Source organism: Simochromis diagramma, unplaced genomic scaffold (genome assembly GCF_900408965.1).
Source record: "Simochromis diagramma unplaced genomic scaffold, fSimDia1.1 OVJJ01000816.1, whole genome shotgun sequence".
Classification (NCBI taxonomy): Eukaryota; Metazoa; Chordata; class Actinopteri; order Cichliformes; family Cichlidae; genus Simochromis; species Simochromis diagramma.
The window spans coordinates 3,484,387-3,508,466 of NW_024386908.1; the positions used below are offsets into that span (position 1 = coordinate 3,484,387).

At 41.4% G+C, this 24,080-nt stretch overlaps 1 long non-coding RNA gene across 1 annotated transcript; it reads right to left on the reverse strand.

Annotated features, from left to right (window-relative positions):
• Positions 1-11,681: 11,681 nt before the first annotated feature.
• On the reverse strand, positions 11,682-18,738 carry LOC120735604. Its single transcript, XR_005696313.1, has 3 exons — positions 17,633-18,738; positions 16,194-16,250; positions 11,682-14,617 (listed from the first exon to the last, which is right to left on the reverse strand). It is a non-coding gene; the product is annotated as an uncharacterized LOC120735604 (long non-coding RNA).
• Positions 18,739-24,080: the final 5,342 nt, after the last annotated feature.

The window sequence follows — 24,080 nt, forward strand, 5'->3', positions numbered from 1 at the left end:
TCTTCAAGACCTCACAGTCTCTAGTCCTGTCTCTGTCTGCTCTCTTCTCTTTCCCCAAACCCTCAGTCGCTGCCCCTCCCTGAACCCAGTTCTGCCAGAGGTTTCTTCCTGGTAAAAGGGAGTTTTTCATTCCCACTCTTGCCAAGTATTCGCTGATTGGTTGTCTCATTATTGGGGCTTTCTCTGTATTATTGTAGGGTCTTTACCTTACATAATTTCAGTATAGAGAGATCACTTGGAAGGACTGAACATGATTTATTGAGACAGAAAAAATTAATGTGTTTGGCAATTAGACTCTGATGACCCATCACGGCAGAATGGAATCCCAGCAGCGATAGGATTTCGGAAAAGACCCCCGCCCCAGAATTTCTCCTATGTGATCGCACTAATAATCTCCCATTGTAGCCCAAAGATGCCCTACTGGCAGTTCAGGTCTGGTGACTGGGTAGTATGGGTTCGTAAAATCATTTGAAATGATTTTGGCAATTTTCATACTTTGAAGTTAGCCATTAGATGATGATAAGCTGTAACCATAAAGGGATGCTCATATCAGCAACACTCATCAGATGCAGTAAGCTGTGGAATTCACAAACTGTGACTGATTGGGCCAAAGATTGCCATGAAAAAGGTCTCCGCACTATTTCCCCACCAGCAGCCTATGTGAACCTAAGTTGCTGTAGCCCATCTAAGCCATGTATTTCACAGTTGTGCAATCTGCTCAAAAAAGCTTTCCTGCTCACCAAAGTTGTACAGACTTGTTTTCCAAGTCACCGTATGCTTTTTATTTAACTCCAACCACCCTCAGCTCTTTTCAGTCAGCAAAGCTGCTGTTTGTTGGAAGTCACTCACGTCCTATTTTTCCTCCATCCTGATATTTGATGTGAACACTGAGAACAGCTTTCGAACCGTGTCTGAGGGAATTTGTGCGTTGCATTGCTGCTGCGTGATTTGCTGATTGTGTGAAAACATGAGAATAGGCAGGTGAGCATACATGCCTGATGAGCAGATAATTTTGTAGTCCAAAACTTTTCTATAAGAAACAGTCAGTGCCTTGGAGAGTAGAGCATCTTTTTGCACATTACATCATAGAAACCTGAAAGAGAATCTCTTTGTGAGGGTGTTTGTGTGTGTGTGCTCTGACAGAATATAGATGGTTGATGTCAACAGATGTGACTCTGCTGAGTGCAAGAGATAACAATCAGTTTAAATGTGATCACATTTACAACACCATTTAAAGGCCCAATACAATTTTTATTTTTAAATTTAAATCAGTCTTTACAGTGAAAGGTGTCACATGCAGTCATTCGATTAGCCAGGTCTTCTCTTAGACTGCTGGAGTTACAGCTAGTAGAACACAGATGCATAAATGGATCAGTTGCAATTGCAGACTATTTGTCACCAAATATATCCATACAGTCAGAGAGTCACACATGAATGTATTACAATTGTTTCTGAGCTCTAATGTGCAGCTGTCATGTTAGAAATAAACGGTAACACCAAGTAGAAGAGTAGCAAGTATAGGAAACATGAAAGGACAGACTCCTGCACGGCATGTACCACCAGCAGAAAGAGGAAGTGGTTATAATCACATCACTGGACAAAGCTGGGCTGAAAGACAGCACAGGAACAAGCCTAAGATCTATGAGCACAAGATCCATAGATGCTGGGGTCTACCAGAGCAGCCAGGATCCAGCACATAACAGCAGGGTGCAAGATGCTAGCAGGAAGGGTAACACTGAAAGGCACCCGCATAGTATACAGAAATATCTGTGCTCAGTATGGCCTGGAAGTCCCGAGGTCACAATGTGACACGCCCTCCAGGGTGTTCGAGAATGGCCAAGATAAGATCATGTAGGACATCCAGATACAGGCTAACTCAATCGGACATAGTAGCAGTGAACGACTAGAGGATGAAGGCTGTAGTGATAGATGTAGCTATTGCAACTTCTTGTTTTTCACAAGAAGCTCAAGAAATACCAAACGCTGAAAGAGGATCTTGAGAAAATGTTGAGTGTGAAGACAACAGTGATAATCGGAGCACTCAGTGACCCGCAAGTTGGGCGAGTGGCACTGGCGGATTCCAGGAACAACATCCGAGACTCTCAAGCTCCCCGGACATTTCCAATCCTCTTCTAAGATTCTAGTTTCCAAATCCTTCATTTGTGCATTTAACTTATAATATGAACACACTGATGAGCAGGATAGAAGCACATTTTATTAAAACATCTCCTTTTCATCATTACTTCCGCAGGTGTTTGTGAGGGTCTAATAAGTAAATGGTATTATTTTGTCATTATGAAACAATGACATGCCTTTTTAATTGGCACAGCAGACCTTTCTCTACATATATTTCTGGGAAAACAAACACATGGCAGTTCATTAGTTTGCAGGAGAAGCGGTGCACCTGTTTCCTCTTAAAGTATGAGCTAATTTAGCTGTTTTTTTTTTCATACTGGCCTCTTTGAAGCCAGATGATTGAGATAAAAGAACACCTGATCCTGGTAGTCTGTTTCTTCATTTAATGCCACAATTAGCGAAGATGAGCTGGAATTTATGGTTGCTGTTAATTTTCTCTGCGTGACTGAGTCGTTTTTCCTTTGTCTCTTTTTTTAAACTGGTACTAAGAAAAATCATTTATCTTAGTCTGTAGGAAACTTCCAACAACCTCAGTGTTCCCACACTTTCCACCTGTTTTGTTTCACTCGAGTTATTTTAAATATTTGCTTTAGTTTAATTCCCCAATGCTGGTGTGGCCACAGGCAGAAAATGGATGAAAAAATGTTTTTAAAAAAGGTGAAAGACATGTGAAGTTGATCCAATGGTGCAGTAAAGAAGAAAAAAAAAACAGTCGGGAAGGACAGCAAATGTCAGGCAAACATCTCCTGAGTGGCTCTGCAGCAGAACTCCAGAGCAGACTCTGCATTATATGATTCCTGTGCACTCGATTGACAAATTAAAGCTATTTCCCCCCTGCCGTTTGTGGCAGGCACAGGCAACTTTTAGTTCCAATTCCACTTTGTCCATCTTGTTTTTCCTCTCATGTCTCAGAGGCTCCTCAGCCCCCATCTCACTTCATCTTCTCCCATCGTCTCATTTTCTTTCTTCCGTCCAGACACTCAGAGTTATTTCCCAAGCTTTTTGCTGTCTTGATTTTTAATTACAAAGTCTTTTGAGTGGGAGGGTTGCGGTGCGTCCGAGGTTGAGGTAATCATAATGTGGTTATTCATGTCACATCTAAAGGAAGGAAAGGGAAAGGTGGAAGTAATTGAGTCCGTGGCAGACGCAAGCACCTCTGCTACTGCCAGAGAGTAATGAGCGAGAGTGTGGTGGAGGCTTTGTTTGGATGTTTATCAGTCTGTCCATCCGCTTGTTTGTTTACTTGTCTATCACGGTGATTGCAGAAAGAATTAAAGATGCAATGTGCAGTGCTTTTGAAGATACTATGTAAACTGTGAAGGCTTGGAAAATATGCTTCAACTGGACACATCAACAGGAAAAGTATATTTTTTTGTACAGTTGTTATGCTAATTATGTGCTAAAAATTGTAACAGACCAATCCTTAGTAATTAACACCAATAAAAGCTCCTCACGAGCCCCAGATAATTATTGTTTTAGAATTGATAAAATGGCATACAGCTGCTGATTATGAACAGAGGTGGCAAAAGTACAAACATCTGTGACTTTAGTGGAAGTACAGATACAAAAAAAAGCTAACTGAACCTCAGGTCATATTAATATCATTATAAAATAATATTAATAGAAATAAGTGGAAATACAAACTTTATTTCAGCTTAGATTTAAATTCTAATGAATGTGCTCAGCTTGAACATTTTTTCTGTAGAAGACAAGCAAAGAAAAACCAAAGGGGGAAAAAAACAACAACAACTTTGCACCTAAATAGAAAAGTGAGTTTAGTCAGGGGTTAAATTTGAATTTAGCAGGTGGGGGAACCCTAAGAGGGGCTGTAGGTGTGGAGTGTTGGGGAAAAACCCCTTAAAAAGTCACATTCATTTTTATTTTGAGGGCAAGTACATTTTGAATGTGGGCTGTATTCAGCTGACCTGTGCTGCTGCCCTTTGTGGTTTTAGTGTACTGGATTCAACAAGGGAAGCAGATGTTGCAAGAGCTATCGTGGCTGAGTTCCCACCCCAGACAGTATTAATAAGATGGAATCCAGTGAGTGAATCTAATCAGCATCATCAGTTTAAATTTAAACTGATGTCCGCTACCTTTGATGCAAACTCACACTGACCATGAACAGCACAGCCTGTGTTGCCTTGTGCTTTAACACCGTCTTTAAGTGGCTCCCTTTATTATGTTCGTGCCTCTTCTGAAGCACTACGGAAGAGAATGTACCACCACCACAACTTGACATCTGCAACAAAGTGCCACTTTAGATTGTCACAACCTCCTTTTCTTTGCCTCTTTCATCTCTTCATGTGAAAAAAAGAACTTGCAGTGGACACACCAAAACGACTGTCTTCTCCCTGCCATCCCCCTTTTTTCTTTCTTTCTTTTCAGCTAACAGTACCGCACCCATCTATCGAGGCTTGAGACCAATTATGTGCCAAAAAGTGATATCCGATGTTTCTGTGTGTATTTTTCTAATATCTTTGCTTATATTGGTAACTAGACTACAGTCCACATGGTTTACAAAGGCGTTATATATATATATATATAAAAAGAACTTGCCTGTTTTTCAAGGGTCTTTATGATTACATTATAATCAATCTAGTATGTTTGGCAACTTAAAATATCTTTAGAGAACGGTGGGGTTACATCTGTTGCAATTTCCGCTGCTCTCTTGAAAGAGATGTCAGTGACTTTTTTTCTGCCAGGATAAATAAAGAATATATAGAAGTGACTTTGCCACCAACTGACTGCAACTTCCACCTTGACACAGTAGTGTTCTTTCTGGGTCAAAATGCTTTGATATAATTCATGAGAGATATATTTGACAGATTATAGGCCAACAAGACATTTACAGCAGTTTATATACCCATCAATCATTTTGCAGCAAATACCAGAAATCACTTTTTGGCAGACAATCACTTTTTCATGTGACACAAGCAGATTGACTGGGTGAGATATTTATATTAAAATGTGGGGAAGAAACGTAAAAAAAAAACTGTTAGAAAAAAATACTCAAGTTAAGTTGATACCTCTGAGAATCAACCTGGCCATTGCTGCTAATGATAAATGGAATATGTGGATATGGAAAAGCAGTTTCTGCATGTAGCTTTAATAAGGGAAATCTGTGTTTTTCTTCATCTGCCTGCATTTCTGGGGTATTCCTGTTGCTCTCTTCTTTTTGTCACACCTTCATTCTCAGTTTCATCATCACGCTACTCTGATCCAGTGATCTTCTTACCTGCCTCCTCCGAGTCGATCAGTTTCTGATCCGCACTCTTTAAGCCTTATTGCTATTCTGTCACTCTGTCTTTCAAGTCGTCATTCGTGCAACCCTCCTCCACCTCATCCTGGATGTTCTGGGATTCTGCTCCACCGCCAACTAGTATTATCTACACTCCTGGGTCCTGTCCTATTTCATGCCTTTGTTTTGCTATGTTGCCAATCGTCAGAATACTTATACTAATTACCCATGTGCACCAGTAATGTTCTCTACATTCAAATGATTCTGGGATGTCTCCTTGTCAATCTAAAACTAGAGATCATACAAAACACTCCCGCTTTTACCTATAAAGCTGTAATCCAAATGGAGGATACTGCGCATGGCAACAGCTGAGTTACCTCCTTAAGGCAGTGCAGTGAACACAGAAATATTAAACCACCAAAGGGCATCCCTAAACACAAACCTTCAACTAAGTTAGAATATAAACTGCAAAAATAAAAGCCTTCCAAACTTAAGTCAATTTGAACATGCCTGCATAGTGTCCCCAGATCGTCTGTGTGCAAGCCTTTCAGCAACAAAGAAATGGGTATTGATCATTTTATAACTGTGTTCCCATTTGGAAATTACCTCTTTGTCCTGAAGTTCTTCAAGTTTGAGGAAAATAACTTTCCAGAGCTTTCAAACTGCCATCGGTTTGTCTCTAAAGTAAAAGGCGAATGGAGCGAGTGACGTGACTTCTGCAAGCTTCCACCAAACCACGCATCAAGCATTTTGATGTCTGCATGCAGTTTTGCCCCTGAACAGTCTGTTTAAACTACTCTACTTGTCAGGAATGTACATACTCACCATTTAAACCTAATATTTGCTCAAGGTGGCTTAATACACTTGACTTTCATCTGTGACATACAAGTCAAAGACTAGCTTGTTGGACTCTGTGTTCATTAGTTTGCAGAGGTTATCTAAGTATTGAGCTTATGGTTGGGGCCGAACATGCCTGGTTGTTGCCTTTTGTGCAAGACATATCATTTATTATTTAAAGTTAGCATGCATCAAGCATTGCTTTGCACAATGCTTGATGCATGCTAACTTTAGCGCAGGAGGTTCTGCACACACTTGTTTACGTGACCACTTCATGTTCACATAAATGGCGCTGTTCTCCATTTCTCCTTTATAATGGAAGATAACAGCATGGTACCAACTGGTGATGTATGCGACTTATAACTGATAATGATACCTAGTCAGTGGGTCTGATTTGAGTGTCATATCAGGCACAAGTGCTCATTTTATTAAAAACGTTGTAGTCTTACTTCTGTGCCAAACTTTAAGTCAGATTACGACCGTCTCTACCATTGTAGCATCTCTCCCCTGCGTTCTTCTCCATTATTAAAGTTTCCTTTTTTAATGTAGTGGCATGGCCCTGAACTCTTCAGATTCACAAGTGTGATCATCTTCATTATTCCTGTTTTCAGGCTCTAGCCCAAAAGGTCTTTTGAGCTCCGCTACGTGCAGCCTTGAAACAACTTTATTGAGCAACTCAGGTGTTCAAGTTAAACTTTAAAACCACCTCTTGTTTGTCATTGCAGAACCTTTTCATCATCTTTGGTTTTTATTTGTTTTGATTCCACTTCCTCCTGTGAACTTTTTGCCATCCCTACCACAGTGTTTGTTACGATCAATGATCCCTTATTGCTCATTCTCTTTCATTGCTGCAATCTCACCTTTTGTCAGTCTTTCATTGCTTTGGTTAGGAAGTAACTTTCCTTTTAAAAAGTTCCTGCAACGTCTCAAATTATTGGGATAATGATTTATTGATGTTAAAACTGCTACTCTCTGCACCTTTTGAGCAGATTTTTTGTTCCTTTGTGTCACAAATAAAACCTTAGTCAGGGCTAAACTGCACAAAATGGTCAGCTAATTTCACCCGTCTCAGCAGCACTTTAATACACACTGTACTCGTGATAGTGATAAATTATCTAATCCTGAGAAGACCAACATTTGTCTTGTCCCTGTGGGTGCCAGATGAGACAATCAACCCGTCATATTTACGTCTGTACTGTGATTTAGTGAAGAGCATGCTGCTCACTTGGAACTGCTTACCTTCATCATTATGTCTCTATTGGATAGTAAGCATTTGTCTGTGCCAGTGTAAATATGTATAATAGGGAGCTACTGCTATTTTTGAAATAGTTATTTATCTTCTTTTTATGCAGCAAAATCCATCTTCCTCACCTACACACCTCATCCTCAGCAGCTCTAAAACAGGATTAACTACTTCAACATAAGTGTAATGTTTAAGTTATATATTCCTTTAAGCTAATATCATTTGTCCAGTGGATTTGAATTACAATCACTACCTCTTATTGCCACTTGATGGCAGTCTCAGAACACAGCAGGACTTGGTTAGCCTTGCGCATGCCAGAATACTGTATACGCACTGCATATTTGTATTTGCACTTCTTACAAGTGCCTGCAGTATCAGTCATGCAGGCGATCTGTCCACTGGCTCATTAATATATGAACAATTCTGGATAAAAGTGGAAATAATGAACTCTTTAATACCCCCTTCTTTTAAACATCTACTACATATTCTGAAACACATTTGCTCTCACAGTGCATGCATAATGCAGCATCAAGTTGGTGTCACATTCATGAATCGAATCCAGAAAGATTCACCTTGACCCGACTATGATCTGAAAACTACATTTTGTTTTCAAAGAACATATTTCGGCTCTGGCTGTTAACTTGTCATTGTGCAGCCGAACACTTTGAAACACTGCACTGCTGAAAAAGGCGCTCAGTGAAGTTGAAGTTCAAGCACTGAAAGAATATGAAACGCTGAAGTGCAAGCGATGAATAGCTCAGAGAAGGTCGGGTAATAATGGAAGCGCTGAGCGAAATTAACATCATTGAAGGGTTAAAAACCTGAAAGATGATGCTAATTTTGCATTTAATATAAGATGCGTGACCAAGAAAACTAGAACGTGCGTTAATGATGCTTGAGGGACCTGAGACCTGAAAGGGTTTGAGAGCCATAGGAGGGTAATTCTAAAGACATACCTGCCAAAAAACATCTGTTTATAGTGAGAAAATGCTGAAAAGAGTCCCAAATGGCATGTGTTCAATCCAGTGAAGACTGAATGGAGTGTAAGCACTAAAAGCAGAAGATGTGAGGAGCTTTGTCTTTAATTCAAATCTAAATGTCTGGCTGGGTCAGTGTCAGCTAGAATGTAAGACCTGGAAAGGACTTGAAGTGTAACTGCTGAAACCAGAATAGAAGGAAACAAGGAGCATGTTAGACAACTATTTGTTTGGACAGTTGGCTCTTCCTTTTATTGATCAGACGACGTGATGCGTCGCTGCACCAGCCTCTGTCATCAGCATCGATCTGTCATCTGTTTTTATTTCTACACACCCTGAACATGTGTCCGTCTCTGCGCTGACCGCCGGGTCGCCGCTCCGTCCCGACGGTCGCACTTGTCTTCTTACAAGGCTCCGGGTTACCATAGTGACACGACGTGGGTGAAGGAGCGAGTGAACCAGCGAGTGTTGAAGATGAAGATGAAAGGAGGTAGAAGGCTGTAATCAGATTGTCTCCTTCGGTCCTGCCTCGGATCCATCTTTTCGCCTCCACCGGCCCACGTCCCGCACAGCCAAACCCACCACCACATAAATCACAATTGGCCACAAGTCACCTCTCATTGCAGCAGCCAACCGCAGATCCACAGGAGGAGGGGGGGGAGTGAGAGAAGGTAGAGGGGGGAGAGGTTGCATTTAGACTTGGCCATGCCCAGACTCAGGCTTGCGGGCTGGGGGTGTTTAGTAGCCCTCGCTCCACCCCATTTCCACAGTCAACTTCCAGAAGGTCCACGGCTTCTCTACTGATATGGTTTCTTACAGCATGGTCAAATGAAGATTGATTGAGGGTTAATGGTGTAATGATTCTGTTTTACAGGCAGCCTGCTGGCACTTCTCTCAGTGAAAAGCCACGCTAAGAAGGCTACAGCCTGAGGGACCGAGGGCCTGTTTCTTTCTCCCACTTTTCCTTTCTCTAACTTCTAAATCTGTGTAACACTTTTCTCACGCCTTTAACTCCTTCACCCCGCGTTTTCCTCTCTCCTCTTCCTTCATCCCGAGTTTCTGCCGCTAATCCCGTGTGTTACAAAAGAACATAAAAAATAAAATAAAAGTTTCAGCAGTCGAAGCAGGACCAGCGAAGTGCTTCATAATTAGAAAACGGCTCATAATTACAGCGTGGTCACGGGCTGTTAGCTCGCTCACTCAGCTGCCCTGCGTGGGATGGTGGCCTCCCACGATGTGCGTTTGTGTGTCAGCCTCCCTCAGAGAGGTCAGGCTGAAACTGAGAAGGATAGCAGATGCGCTACCCCACACTTCCTATACACCAGCTGGGTGGTCTGCCAAAACAATGTAAACCTCACTCAAGGAACGACAAACATGTACATTTGGGAATATTTTGATCACACCGCTGTTTCTTCTTCAGGTGCACTGAGCAAAATATTCTTTCGCAAATGTTTGTAGAAGCAGTCTGCATGCCTATGTGCTGATTTTGTACACTTTCCATGGCCACCACGGAAGTGATTGGAACACCTGAATTCAATCATTTGAATGGGTGAGTGAATACTTTGGGCAATACATTGCCTTTCCCTATTCCTATGAAAATAGGCTCTAACTCTTCCACAGCTCTGAATTAGATCAGCAAAATGGATAAATGATGTGAAAAGATGAGGGAAAAAAAGGAGACAAAACACTGGTTGGAGCGCCAGTATTAGTTTAATGTAACCCATATGGGATGAGGCTATTACAGAAGCTCAGGTCTGAATCCTCTAATTAGCAACAATTAACACAACTTATGTTTTCTAGTGTCTAATTAAAAAAAATTGGAGATCACAAGATAACCCGACAGAAATCAAATTTTATTTTATTAATCTGGGTGTTTCCTAAAATTGTAAAAGTGAATTTCTATTTTCTTTGTAACGTCATCTTAACTTACATTTTTTTTCTACCTGTGCTGAATATACCCAAATAATTATTTTTATTATTCGAATATATTCAGGAGATCAAGTTTGGAATGAACTGAGTGACTGAGTTAGATTCCCGTTTGGCCTTTTTAAATGTTGTGAAATATTACATGGGCTGCTGCCATGTGAGCCGTTTACCTACATCGCTTGCCAGAAGGATGCAGACGGCGCCTTCTCGGTCTCCACGGCCACCCCCCGCATGAACGCTGGTTTCTGCGTCTGCCATTTGGCCTCCATCCCCTCCCATGACACCTGAGCATGTTAGTGACAATGGCCACAGGAGTGGAAAGTGGACATCTGGTGCACCTGTCCAGCACACACTCATACAGACTCCACAGCTCTCACAACTCCCGCTTCAGAGAGTGCACACTCAGGGTGTGTTTGTGTGTGATGATTTGGCGGTCATGCGTGGTGAAGCTAGGGATCATTGAGACCTGACTACTGGCTCGCCAACCAACTGGCCGACCATATGGATAGAAACTACTGCCCTCCTCTCGGCTCTCGCTCCTTCTTTTCGCCTCTTCAGCCCCGCCCTGCCTGCCTCTCGCCATGCTCCCCACCTGCCCAAGTATTCCTCCTTGCAGTAGCGCTCCTGCTGACTTGCTCATTCTTTTTAATGAATCATTGGGTTCACCTGCACCAGAGTGGAAATTCCACCCTCGTCATCCCCCATGTGTCACACTGGATTTTATTTCCTGCTCCTCGTGGAGATTTAGAGGGACAGGCAGGCGCGTGATGCATGGAAACTATTAGATGACATGAGATTTTAATCATTCCCCTGCTGAAGAGCGGGTGTTGCTTTAACAAATGATAATGTAAGGGAGAATAGAGTTTCAAAGATTTTTAAAAAGCTGTCAATTTTGATTTCTTTTTAAAGAATGCTGGCCCAGCAACACTGCTGACGAACTGAACCAGTCCTTAACAGCAACTACTACGTTAGCTTTTCTCATGAAGTAGAGAAAAAGCGTTTTCTCTTAAAGTATATACTTTTTATCTCTTTACTGAAAAAGTAAAGTTGTTCAAGAAGACTTTTTTAATAGACATATTACTAATAGTAGTGCTGTCAGTGTTATTCTCGTTAAAATGACGTTAATGGCATAACCGCATTAACGCGGTTCGCACCGTGCGTGGGGCTGCACGGCGTCAATGCGTTAGCGCGGTTAAGGTGCGCTAACGGAGATTTGCCGCGTTAATGCGGTTATGGCATTAACGTCATTAACGCTGACAGCACTAGTAATTACGAAAACAGTTATTTGTTTATTATTATCAACTAAAGGGAAAAACCAGTGCTTTTTAATGGCGAATTAAACGGCGATGAACAAAACTTATTTATATTTTCTGTAAAGGTTGTACTGTCCTCATGCAAACTTTATTCTGTGCCTACAAAAATACTTCTTATTATTAAGGCTTAGGTTAGTGTGGATGGCAATACAGTCATGTGAAAAAGAAAGTTTTCACAGGACTGTGCAATGCTGTGAAAAAGTACATCCCGTGTGTCAGTAGCTTGTAGAGCCACCACTAGCTGCAATTATTTTCTGTTTATCTTTATCAGTCTCTCACACTGTTGAGAAGACATTTTCTCCCACTCTTTTTGTGGCTTGCAGGCGTTCATGCATAGATTGATATCAGCATTTCGGGTTAAGGTCTAAACACTGGCTGGGCCATTGCAACATCTTGATTCAGCCATTCTGTTATAAATTTGCTAGTTGGCTTTAGGATCATTGTCCTGCTGCGTGACCTAATTTCATTCGAGCCTTCGGTGTTGGAAAGATAGTTTCACATTGAACTTTATAATATGTTGGTTAACAGAGGAATTAATCTTTGACTCAATGACTGGAAGGTGACCACATCATCAGAAACATCTTCACTTTACCTTCTAATATGCTATAGCAAATTAAGGCCAACTCTTGACACTTCCTCTACTCAGGCCAAACAATTTTAATCCGTTTCAGAGCTAAGGATATATATCGACTCTCAAAAGTAAAGAAAAAAAGATGAACAAACTTTGGATTAAAAGACTGCACACGGTGCTATATATAGCTACTGTATATTGCAAAGTCCCTGCCAGAGCTCAGCTTTCGTAATGCTTACATATGTGTTTTAGAAAATCTCTCTCGCTATACTGCAGCAAGGATGAAAGGCCTAGAAGCAGTTTGATCTGGACAGGTCAATAACGCTGCTGTTTGGGAAGTGATGGAGAATAAATACTATATCAAAGTAAAAGTAAATGCTAATAAGTCAATATTATTAACTACCTAACATTTACTTATTAAACCCAATAGTTTTACTGAATATCTAATGAGTTTAACATAATTAAGCAATCCAAAAATGGACAGCTTGGGTTGCTGTGGAGGAATTGTATGCAGTGTTGCCAACTTAGCAACTTTCTCGCTATATTCAGCAAGTTTTCAGACCCCCTTAGCGACTTTTTCTAAAAAGCGACTAATCTGGCAAACCTTTGCTGGTGTTATTGGAGACTTATGACGACTTTTTGACGTAAAAGCACGTATTGCTCTTACTCTTAGCAGGCAGCGGGTGCTGCCGTGGGCACCTCGCTCGTGCCAAGGTGCGGATAGTCCTCACGCAGCAGTGTTAGAGCAGATGTTCATACCTATGCGTCCAAATTGCAAATGGATCGCACATGTGTGAAGCCGTTGCTCCTGCCCTGACTGTAACGCAGTCAGTTTTTGTTTTACTGCTACTTTTTGTGGATCACAAGGTTTAAAACTAAAAAATACACACACAAAAGTAACTCTGCCAAAGTTCCTTTTTGGGGTCACTTTTGAAGGTCCCAAGCCCAGATAAAGGAGGTGGGCTGGAGTTGTGACATTAAAAAAAAACCCAATAATTGCTAAAAGAAATTTAATTTGTAGTTCTAAATATATTCTAAATGCATTTAGGGTGTTTTTTACTGTCTTTACATCCTTTCCCAGATGTTATTTCTCTCTCCTACAACTAGGTTACAAATACATAAGCATGCAAATTAGGCAATGACACCATTTAGTGACTTCTAGCCAGCCAATAGCGATTTTCCTTACTGAGGAGTTGGCAAAACTGATTGTATAGACCTTAATCTTTGCTAGCAGCTGTGAACAAACTGGGTGGCTAGATCACTCAATTCAACAAGTATCCAGTATTTGAGCTAAATTAACCAGGTGAAAGGCAACTTGACTGAAAATATCATATGAACTTTAAAACAGTCACGCTAACAATCATGCTAATGTCGCACCATTAGCCAGGCTGCCGGTTGCTAACACACACTCACTCTAGCCCTGCTATGGACTTCATCTGTGCTGTGTATAAAACAACAGGCTGTTAAAAGCTAAAAGCTACTAAATGTTTTACCTGGGGGTAACTGTAAAGTCTCAGTGCATTTATTAGAAGTGATAATACACGTTATTTGGTGTATTGCTACTCTAAAAATGTTCAATAGCACATCTTTAGATGACTTGTTAAAACACTGAGCACAGCAAAAAAGAAGCTAGCTTTGTTTTTGGCTCATGCTAGCTTCAGACATTGCTTTATATTTAGGCTACCTTTCATCTCCCTTTCTAAGAGATAAATAATCAATAATCAGATAGCCCTGCGATGAATGAGTGGAGATGAATGAGATCGATAATAAAATTAGAAAATGTTATAGTTTCATAAAGTTTAACGCAAACAGCTCCCATTGCATTAGCATCTGATTTCTATCCTCTGCCGCTGTGCTCTGTCTCACACAGCAAAATTTCACCATGTTATTGATTAAAAATCCTGGTGGTGTATGATGAGCTGGCTAAATCTAATAAACCCAACACAAAAATATTGCATTCACATCAAAGAAAACCAAGCCGTGGATAACAATACTTCTCTCCTCATCTCCATGCACCCCTCTGTGCCGGTAGGCCTCCATAAATCTCTACCACAGTCCTCCAAGTGATTTCTCTGCCCTTTTTATGACAAAGGTAACAATTAGTGTGAGTCCCAGTCAGCAGTGCTGCCTTCATACTTTGCTATCACATCACCCTGAACCTATTCCCAGGCTGCACTCACACGGCTTTGGCACAATGCTATTACTGAGGCCAGCCCATAGGAAATAGACTGAGAAGAGAGCTTATTGATTGTCTCTGTGTGAGAGCTCGTTGATTTTCTCTCTCACCTGTATCACCTACCTCTCTCTCTCTCCCCCCTTCATGTCTGTTGCTTTCTCTCTTCTTTCTCCTCACTGCATCACAATCCAAGGTTGCACCTGAGAGGAAAATCAGCCCACAATCATCCAGAAATACACACAAAAACGAAACTATCGCATTGCATCCAGCTATAGCATTTTTTTTTTCGCCAGGTGCATGCATGCAAAGACACCTGCATCCGAGTGTATACGCTTTATCTTTTCTAGTGCGTAACCTTTTTCGCGGTAGAGCGAAGGAATGTGTGCATGCGTGAAATGATGAGATCAAACCAGCAGTAATGCTCTGCTTGCTATCATTATTAAACCTTTTGATAAGAGTGAGTGTGTGTAGGGGGGAGATGGAAAGGCTGAGAGAAAAGGGGGGAAAAAAATCGAAGCCATTAGGCCTCTCCAACACTTTACCCTGTAGTACTCTGGCTGTATCTTTTTCACGTGGGGAGAAGCTTTTTTGGCTTTGGCTGTGAAAAGAGAGTCAATTTATTATCTGCCCTTTCCCAACTAATTCTATTTCAGTGCTCACTAACACACCATTGTTTGATTTACAAGAGGCCATTTAATATTCATACGTGCCCGGGAGACATCAGACAAGCTCTAGAGAGACAGCTGGAGATTTACTGGCTTTTTTTTTTTTTTTTTGCCATTTCTTGCTCGTGTCTATTTGTGATGGAATCGTGGAAACGTAAACTTGTTTCATCTGATTCCGATACGGTCGTCATTCGCAACTCAATCTCCGTTTTTCATTCTTTTATTTTCGTCTCTCTCTCTCTCCTTACATCTATTTCTGCCTTTCAGGTTCTGTTTTCCCTTCCTGTGTGTTATCTGAAGCTTTTCTGAGCCACAAGTACAGAAACATATCGCTGATGATGAGATGGGGTTCTTCTACCGCTCCGGCAGGCGTCGTGACACATGCCCTGACTTTTAATGACCTGCCCGCTCCTTCAGGGGAGCGCACGGGGAACAGACTGGAATCCAAAGAAAATCCAGTATTTCTGAATGTCATCAAAACTAAACAGCAAAATCCTTTAAGGTCTTTAAAATAAATGTAAAAAAAAAAAGAAAGAAGAAAAAGGAATGTATGTCAAGCCCAACAGAAGCAGCTGTGAATGTTGAAGAGGTATCTATGCGTTTTACGCTAGAAAGGGATTAATGGCGGGCGTTCGTTTGAGTGCAACCATGAGGCTTCTCCTCAGTGTGCATCTGCCTCAAAGGTGGAGCATGTTTCAGATTGGTTGGTGGTTTGAGGCCCAGATTCAACACTTCTTGTTTGCAGTGGCAGCAAGCACAACCTTTTTCCGTGACAGATCCTTATCCACACATGCCCTAACACACAGACATACATCGACACCTACATACGGGACTTGGAGAAGCTGAACTCGTGTGCACCATCATCTGCACTCTCCGCTGGTTTTGCGCGAGTGTGTATATATATTGTGAATTTGTGTGTGTGTGTGTGTATTCGTGAACATTTCTCTTTGAATCTTTGTGTGTTCGCGAATCCTGTCTGGCTGCATAGAGGGGCTGAGGTGAGTGATTGCCTTGTTTCTGTGGGCGGCAAGCTGTGGCGGTTTGCTCTCACTGTAAATTTAGAAGAATTCTTAATGGAACTCCAGAGCTGTCAGGCCTCAAAGTGTTGTACCTTTTTTTCCCCCCGATGAAAAGAGCGATGACTAGATCCTCCGTATACAACCTGATTCTGAAAGTCAGAAGAAGACATCAGTTAATGTATATGTGTTGTGGAAAAAAATACCACAGTGCTCTTAAACAAATGCGTTTTTGCTGAATAGATTCTGCTGTAAACTGCATAATTGAAGCAATGGGAGGTGGGAAAATAGTTTGTTAGTCTCATACTCTTTAACCATCAGTAAGCGCACAGTAATTAAATAGATTAAGTGATGCAACTCAGTCAGACTTGGACTGCAGTTGTTTGTAGACGGGTTGCTTTGCAATCAAAAGTGGGCAGCCAAAGCTGAGGGTGTTGCATGCTAAACTTCTGGATGTCCCCCCACATTTGGTGAAAGATCACAGATACTTGCAATCAGTCCCACAATGTGAAAAAATTTAACACAATCACTAGTGTTTTAGTTGCGTGGGGGTTGCTGTCTTATTTTTACCCTAGGACAGGGGTGTCCAACTCCAGGCCTCAAGGGCCAGTGTCTTGCAGGTTTAGACATGCCCTTGATCCAACACAGCTGATTTAAATGGTTAAATGACCTCCTCAACATGTCTTCAAGTTTTCCAGATTGCTGGTAATGAACTAATCATTTGATTCAGGTGTGTTGACCCAGAATGTTATCCAAAACCTGCAGGACACCGGCCCTTGAGGCCTGGAGTTGGACACCCCTGCCCTAGTGTGACTGAGCAGTTACTGAGCTATTGATTTAAAGTTAAGTTGCATATGTTGCCTTCTATTAGAACAGCAAAGCTATGACACCATGAGTGCACTGGGTCACTGGTGCACAGAGTGTAAGCTGATGAATTGCCCCATCTTAAAATCTGATAAGATAACCTTTATTAGTCCCACACGTGGGAAATTTGTTTTGTTATAGCAGAAAGTGGACAGTGCAAAGTTACATAGCAAAAAAAAAAAAAAAAAACACTGGAATAGGATAAGATGATGAGAATAAGAATAAGATACTGTACACAACTGAATAGAATAAATAAAAATGATGACATAGGAAGCTTATTGTGATGAATGATCAATTGGCATAAAAACTCATTTCAAAAGTAATAAACAATTCAGATTAAACATCAGAATCTGTAATTATCTATAACTCCATCCATTCATTTGATTAACTGCTTATTCATTTCACAGTTGCAAAGGTTTGGAACCTACATGTGATGGCTGCAGTTACAGCCACACAATGGTAATAGTGTTACAATAGAGGTTTAAATATAACACTACATTTACATTTTTCTTTCTTTAGATACAGGATTTAATTTACAGGATAATAAAGAACTGGTTTTGGTTTAGAATTCATTCATTTATACAATACATAATACCGTATTCAAAAATAAGTGCGCACATTTTAGTTTACAGTGTTATGTATGATTTAATCTTTTTGTTTTCTGAGTTACCTCAGTGGCAGCTGCTCCAGTGTCTTGGTTGATGAGCTAAGAGGTGGAAAAGGGGCGGAGCAAGCCTATATGGAGAACTGCAAATTGGGTCATACCAATACTCTGGATCATGGGGGGGGGGATGGAATTTGTTATGTTAGTTTCAGTTGGGTATTTGTGTGTTTTTGTGAGCTGATCAGCCACTATTTATGTTTCCCCTTTGTCTTATTCAGGTAGGCTGGTTTCTTTGAGTTAGTAGTATTGTTTGCTGTCAGCTTTTCAGTCAGTTTAACCAAGTTTGTTTTGCGGTTAAATAAAAAGTCTTTTTTTTAACTTTAACCTGCGTCTCATGTTCCTTCACTGCTCGATCCACTACACACTTACAACTAATGTAGAATTGCCTAGTATGTATTTGTGTGGACTGTAGGAAGAAACCCACCCAGGCACAGGGAGAACATGCCAACTCCATTATTAAAAATAAGTACGTACAAAAATAAAATAATACTACTCCTTCTTTACACTCTATTCTCTTCTCTGTGAAGAAGATCGTCTGATCAAGTGTGTCCATCTGTTCATCAACAGTCCTTCAAGTAAGGAAGTCAGTACGAATAACGATCGCTCCCAGCAGAAATAAGATCACTACAAGAATTTTTGCAGGATGGAGCCTATACCAAGCCTTCATGACAGGCAGGGCACACCCTGGACAGCCTTAAACTAAAAGGCACGTAACTAGGACAGCCGGGATAGGCTCCAGCTCCCTAAAAGAGGAGGAAAATGATGAAGAAAATGACGGCCGGATGGATGTACAAGAATTCTCTAGAAACTCCCAAAAAAGTTTTTTGTCTGCTCAAACTTTTATTTGTTTTTGATAGGATGTGGACTTTTCAAGCAGTGACTGTTTTTGAAGCTTTTCACTTACCCTGTCTTGGTGTTCCTAATTGGTCAGTTGGTTAGTTGCTCTTTCAAGATATGCTCATACCAGTGGCTGAAATACCCAAAATACCCATCGTTTCAGGAACCATAATGAAAATATCCCCTCATTAACTGTTTGATGCAGATGGAAAACATTGCTTAACATGGCACCCATGTTGAGATCTGTTGACCTGTCAAGGCCAGAGTATCCGAATCACATGCTTTTCATACTTTCAGAGATCTATCGGGCCCTTGCGTGGACACATCCGCACTCACCCCGTGCTGCTCTTTGTGTTATCCTGGACATAAAGACGATTATTTTAAGAAGTAGCGAGGAAATGATGTAGGAAGGAAGGAACAGAGACATGACGGGCGATTAAAAACAGCGCCGCAGATTACTTTTTGATAGTGTGCGTGGAGCAGGGAGGCGACAGCCAAGATGGATATTTGATTGGCTAATGCGTCGAGGCGGGTCGCAACAGAGGGCATCCCGTTCTGGCCCCGCTCGCTCGCCCGCTCTCCCTTTCTCTTTTCGCTCGCCCTCTCGTTTTCTCTCAGCCTTGACGGAACAAGACCACCCATTGGGGACGTCTCTGATCAATGCAGTCATTATCCTTTCTGCACACACACACACACACACACACACACACACACACACACACACACACACACACACACACACACACAGACGTAGAGGACAAATGAGGAAGAGATGTGCTATGACTAGGTCAGAGCAGCAGCAAATTTAAATGTGTCCAGTGAAATATGCTGGAGAATGTCGCACCATTAGCCAGCCTGCCGAGCGAGCCGACTCTCTGGCCTCAGGTACAATAACAGTGGAGATTTAGGTTTGCCTTTCTTCTTGGCTTGCTCTCTTCTTGTTTTTCCCCTACTGTGGCTTCTTATCCTTCTTTCATTTGTTCTTGGACAAAACAATTTGATTCTCACTTCCTGTGTGTACCTTTCTACATGTATTGACATATTTTCATGTACCTGTTACCCACATATGATTTAATCTCTACTAGTGTGTGTGTGTGTGTCTGTGTGTGTGTTCCCATCTGTACATATGCCGAGCGCGCTCAGTCCCAGAGGAATAGCAGCGATCAGAGTAGAGCAGTGTAATGATTCCTGTCTGTTAGCTCTGCACCACCTGTATGCACACCAGTGTTTGCCGACTCGACATAGCTGTTTGCCGTTTCTTAATGGCTTCGCCCAGCGGCAATACTCTGGGAGTTTAACAACAGCGAGCGGGGGAGAGAGTAAGAGGGGAAAAGAGGATGTTGTGGTGGAGAAGCCAGAATCAAATTGAATAAGCATGAGATTTTTGAAGATGAAAGAGATGAAAAGAGGTGGATGGAGGTGCCAGAGAGATCCTGATGGGGGCACTGAAGGACCTGCTATGATTTAATTTCCCCAGAGTGCTCGGGTTTTGAAAGCAGAGGACACGGCACCGTCTGAAATGCTCAAAAGATCTATTTGCGAGAACTCCGTGGGATGACTGAGTTTATGGAAAAATACAAATTAAATCCATTCTGCATGGCGGCAGGTTGCTCTTGTTGGTCTTACAAACACCTACTATGGAGTGAATACAGTTTACAGAGTGAAAGTGATGCCCCGCACGCATCGCTCCTCCGAGATGCACAATTTCGCTTTCAGAAATAATGACCACCTGCATGACGAATATGCTCTGGCAGGATACAGTATGAGAGTAAACACCACAGATAAGAGACCGCATGCACAAGTTGGATGTCTGCTTCTGAGTGTGGGTTGGAAAAGGCAAAAACCAGGCTGCAGTTATGGTGATAGAAGAAGGAAATGTTAAACAAGCATGCAGTGCCCACCGTAGATGCACAGACATCCACACCTACCTTAAGTGACTGCATAAAGAGTATTTTAAGAAGAGTAAATGCAGAAGCTCTGTCCAGATGATCATGTTGTGCTGTCATAGCCAGGTTCTTATTACAGTTAACAACCTGGCTGTGAGTCTTACACTGGCTAGACATGCATGCTTTATGCCACATTTCCTCTTTTTAACAGAATAGATGGTTGCAGTGTGGCTATCATCTGCACAGGTCACCCACTAAACCAATATAATACTGTTAGGGGATGAAACCTTTGTAAAAAAAAAAAGAAAAAAAGAAAGAAAATCAAAGTTCTAGTAATACTGCTGGAGGCCTCGAACTCATCACCCCATCATTGCACTCATGGGACTGAGGTTGTCAGCATGCTTCAAACGAAGCAGCTGCTGAATTGTTAAGGTGCCTGAAATGTGCCTCCCCTCACACTTCTGTGATACTGGGACAATCGATATTTATGACTTTCTTTTTTTTTAAAATTACAACCCACCGAGCACAACCTCTTCACAAAAGCAGTTTCCAAGTATGCAAAAAATGGGAATGAAAGCAAGCTTTTCTTCTGTGGGTCTGTCTTAGTATGCACATCCAAGTGCATCACCTGTTGCTAAGGCACTTTTCGCGTCACTTCCGAGTGTGGCAAAAGCTTCTGCCGTGTTTGTATCTGTAATTTGGAGGGAAGATACTCTACATGGTCTATTTATGGGAGAACACGTTCCATGTGCTGAAAACCACAAACACTGGAGGTCAAAACACTTGCTAACACAATATGCATCTACAGAATGTATATAAAAGAAGGATATAGCCATCGTGGCAACATCAATTGGCATTACATTAGAGCAGCGGTCCCCAATCTTTTTTGTGCCACGAATCGGTTTATGTATGACAATATTTTCATGGACCAGCCTTTATGGTGTCGCGGATGAATACAACAAAGTAAAATCAGTACCGGTACCAAAAAAAAAAGAAAATTTATTCATAACACACGGGAAAAGACACAGGCATCGTCTGTTGTCTTCATCTCCATTATCAGTCATCATAATTTTACCATCTCTGTGCAAGTCTGCAAATTTCTTTATTAAAATCATAAGATTCTTAAATCTTATGATTTATTTATATAATCAAGTCTCTCTGTGCCTGGGTCCTCGTCACAAAACATCACTGTTTTGTACAGTTGAACACAATTTAATCCCCACATTTGTGAAAGAAAAACAAAACACTTTTTTGAAAAGTCTGTAACAAAACCATCAAATCTGATAAAGGTTATTTAAATGCTGCTAAAGAAGAATGGATTGGAATTTGAAGAAAAAAAAATACATATCCTAACCTTAATTACTGGGGGAGAATAATGAATGATGCTCACAGTGAGTAAATAGTAAACTGAGTGCATTTTCTGGACAGAGATTCACTTTTAATGTGTATGTATAATACAATACAGATACATAAAAATACAATCCAAAAATAGAAGAGTCCTTGAAATGTACAAATGTACAAAATACTATTAAAAAATTAGAAAAATTGAGACACCTTGGCCTCTGGTACAATGTATACAATGTATGAAAAGATCTTTACTGCAGATGCTACTATGGCTTTGCAGATTTTTTTCTTTTCTTTTAACCTGAGGTTGGTAAATCTGTCTATCACATTTTGGTGGTCAAGTCTCTCAAGCATCTCTTTCTCAACTGACATCACAGCCAGGTGCTGGAGTCAGCTTTGACCCATGGTCCTTCTCAGCCAGTTATGGAGCTGACTCAAGACACTAAAAGACCTCTCACAGCTACAGCTGCTAACTGGGTTTGTTAGGGCAACCCGAATAACAGTTTTCAGTGTGGGGAAGATCTGATTATCCAGAAGATTGTACAATGTTAACATATCTGGAATGGCACCAGCCTCACTCTTGAGCTTCAAAAAGTTTTTGGCAACCGTGACTTCCTCTGACTGAAGCTCAATATGGTAATGCAGTGCCAGGGCTGACAACCCAGTTTGTTTAGCAGATTCTGTATAGCAGCTTTAATATAGGGAGAACACAACTTCCAGATTGTACGAGTAAAATTAGTTGGGTTTTTTTCTTTGCCAGTTTAACAGTTTCTGTTTTGCCTGTTTTGCGGGTGCTTTGCACTTTTTAGCACTTCTATGTTGGCTTTATTTTTCTTCCCCGGACATCCCCCCCCCGTGTACTGTATGGTGAGAGCTGAAATGTAGACAAAATACCTTTTATCTAGCATTACATTAGATCAGGGGTGGGCAACTCCAGGCCTCGAGGGCCGGTGCCCTGCAGGTTTTAGATCTCACCCTGAGTCAACATACCTGAATCAAATGATTAGTTCATTAGCAGGCCTCTGGAGAACGTCAAGATATGTTGAGGAGGTAATTTAGCCATCTGAATCAGCTGTGTTGGATCAAGAACACATCTAAAACCTGCAGGATACCAGCACTCGAGGCCTGGAGTTGCCCACCCCTGCATTAGATTCTGAGGTTTGAGGGAATTGTTTCTAGTTAGCTATTAGAAGGCTGCACTCTAATTAACTAACGCACTTATAAATATAACAAGGATAAATACAGCGATATGAATTTTCCATATCCTACAAAAAATTGTTGAGCAAATTGAATGTACACAAACAATAGGTCTACTACAAGTTTTCATGTAATAGTGCAGCTCTTATCATGTGTGTTCACTTTTGTCTTCTGCAAATTGAGGTTTTCCAATCAGCAGCTTAAAAAAACATGATGAATACGTTTGTTGAAAGCAAAAAAAAAGTCAAATAACCTTAATATTGTAAAAAGAAAAGAAACGAAAAGAAATGAAAGCACTACTCCCATATTGAATGAATTCATGCTGCAGAATGTAACCTCCCATCTTTGGTGAGCTAGTTACTCCAGTCAAAGCGGTGAGCTGATTGTTACATTAAGCCACAGCTTTTCAACATTTCCTCTAGATGCTGGGTTTGAATTTGGGACTTTCTGGATCTAAATGCTTCAACCAGTAATTTATCATGCAATGCAATCAAAGGAACAGATTTGACTGTACTGCATGAAGCCTGAACTTTGAGTCACCCGTGTTGGGTTTCACCACTTCTCCACACACTTTATATCGGCTCAGTCATGACAACTTACTTTCTCTCAGACAGACATGACATGTTTCAATATTTTGGCTGTCTTTCCCTCCATTAAGTCACAATTTCGATGTCTCGTGGAGATGGACAGAGATGTCTGGTTGCACAGTAAACTAGGACGCCCTATGGTCCTGTCACTGTGGGTAAATCAGAGGGTCTCATAGCTGTTCTCACCCACAGCACATCTTTGCACTGACATATAGCCATTTTTTTTTACCCTCCAGACGCCGCTAAGATAAGATGTCTACCCTGAGGGAGAGGACTGTACACACACTCACAAACAGAAACACACACCCAGACACTCATCCCATCCAATGTCAGTCGAACCCCTCTTAGAAGGTGATAGTTTTTGTTTGTCCGTGTCCTGCTGAGTTCTCCCCTGGAGCAGAGCTGACACCGGAGCAATGCACCTCAATCATCCACAGTCATAAACAGAAAACAAGTCTGGGACATCAAATGGATAAGGAAGACGAAGTGGAGAGGAAGGAGGAGAGGCGCAGACAGAGGAGAAAGCGACTTAAACAAAATACCCCGCAGGGGTTTGAAGACTTGGGTCATGAGGGTGATTGGAGGCTGCGGAGGGGAGGTATC